General features: G+C 33.9%; 1 long non-coding RNA gene across 1 annotated transcript; it reads right to left on the bottom strand.

Moving 5' to 3' along the window:
- Nucleotides 1-627: 627 nt before the first annotated feature.
- Nucleotides 628-1322, bottom strand: LOC116655680. The gene is made up of 3 exons (XR_004310746.2): nucleotides 1297-1322; nucleotides 1093-1235; nucleotides 628-705 (listed from the first exon to the last, which is right to left on the bottom strand). It is a non-coding gene; the product is annotated as an uncharacterized LOC116655680 (long non-coding RNA).
- Nucleotides 1323-1582: the final 260 nt, after the last annotated feature.

Here is a 1582-nt window from a genome sequence, read left to right as displayed (position 1 = left end):
TGGGGCTCGAACCCACGACCTCACGCTTAGCGAGCTAGTACACTAACCACTAGGCTATGAGGCCCCCTAATATTATATATGTCTATATAAAAATAATATCAAGAATCATGTCTATGAAGAGAATCTTGTCTCATAGCGGGTATTCTCTAATATTATTTCCTAAATGTATATCGTAAAATGTCTACACAGTAACTTATTTATTTTCAATTCAAATTTGATAGCAAGGGTTTATGATTAACTTTAGCAAGGTTTTTAATGTTGGAACACGGCAAGAGCATTAAAAATAATGTTCCAAGATTCCATTAATTTTTATTAAATATTTATTAATTAATTTAAGAAAAAAAAATGTAATTCATTTTTCTTTGTTGTCATTGCGGAAGGCCATTATTAAATATTGGGAATAAAAAAAAAGGAAAATATATATAAATAATCAACTGTTAGCCAGCACGTGCCAGAAAAATTTTCGTTTTTTTTTTTTTCTTTTCTTTCAGTGTACCGTTGTTCGGTATTTTAATTGCAAACCGCGTGGTTCGATTTTACCGTATGGGAGATAAAAATCTTTCAGGTAACGCCTTTATTACACTGAGAAAAATCAGCCTAACCACCAACAATATTTAATTTGGGGTAATGAGTTTTTTTTTTTTTCACTTACATCGAGTTTAATTTCCACGTCCAAAAGATCTTTTGTCGGGTTGAGCGATGAATCTATAATTTTAGGGCATAGAGGTTATTTTTATGTATATATATATATATATATTCACCAAACTAATTAATATTTCCATACCGTTCAGTTTTAGTATTTAAGTAATGAAAAAGAAATACAAAATTAAGCGAACTGGAAACGTTATTTTCTTACATTATTAAACTCCAAGCTCCAAAAAAAACTAAATACTACCAAAATAAAAATAGCTAAATCAAATTAATAATTCCGGAAACCAATACGGGACAGGCGTAACTGTCTTGGGGCGATGAATGACGTCGTTGGATGAGAATAATTTCGGGTGCATATGCTGGCCATTGGCGGGTTTTAATTAATGAGGGAAAATTACTGCACATGCACCTTACTCCCCAAAAGAAAATTGTGTCTCTCACACTAATTTATAATAAATCCATCAGATCCCGCGGCGTGGCGCTGGAAGCCCTTCTTAGGGTAAACTGGCTGCTTGGGGGCTTATAAACTTATTCCCAATGTAAGAATAATACAAAAATGGGTTCTTACTGGGTGCCAATTCGACCTAAAAAAAATAAGTCGAATGAAAAAAAACGCGTGAGGCCGAAAACAAAGGTTTTATTTACCTTGAATTGGCACCGCAAAAATGTAAATCACTTTTAATACACTGAGCGCTGCTCACTTCCCTCTGTGTTTATGTTTTGGGAAACTTATGTGGAAATTCCCCACCACGTGTCTTTTTTTTTTTTTTCCGGGGGCTAAATATATACTGGAGTTTAACCGCGAGCGATGCGCTTATCTTAGCAGCCACAAGAGAAAAGAAGTTGGCCGCTGCTTATTCTATGCTTGATACTTAAATGCTCAATTCTAGGTAGATAATTGATTATCAATAGATGAGGAACTTTAAGCTTA

This window comes from Drosophila ananassae, unplaced genomic scaffold (genome assembly GCF_017639315.1).
Source record: "Drosophila ananassae strain 14024-0371.13 unplaced genomic scaffold, ASM1763931v2 tig00000129, whole genome shotgun sequence".
Taxonomy (NCBI): domain Eukaryota; kingdom Metazoa; phylum Arthropoda; class Insecta; order Diptera; family Drosophilidae; genus Drosophila; species Drosophila ananassae.
The sequence above is the reverse complement of the archived record's forward strand: the minus strand, read 5'-3'. Positions and strand labels throughout refer to the sequence as shown.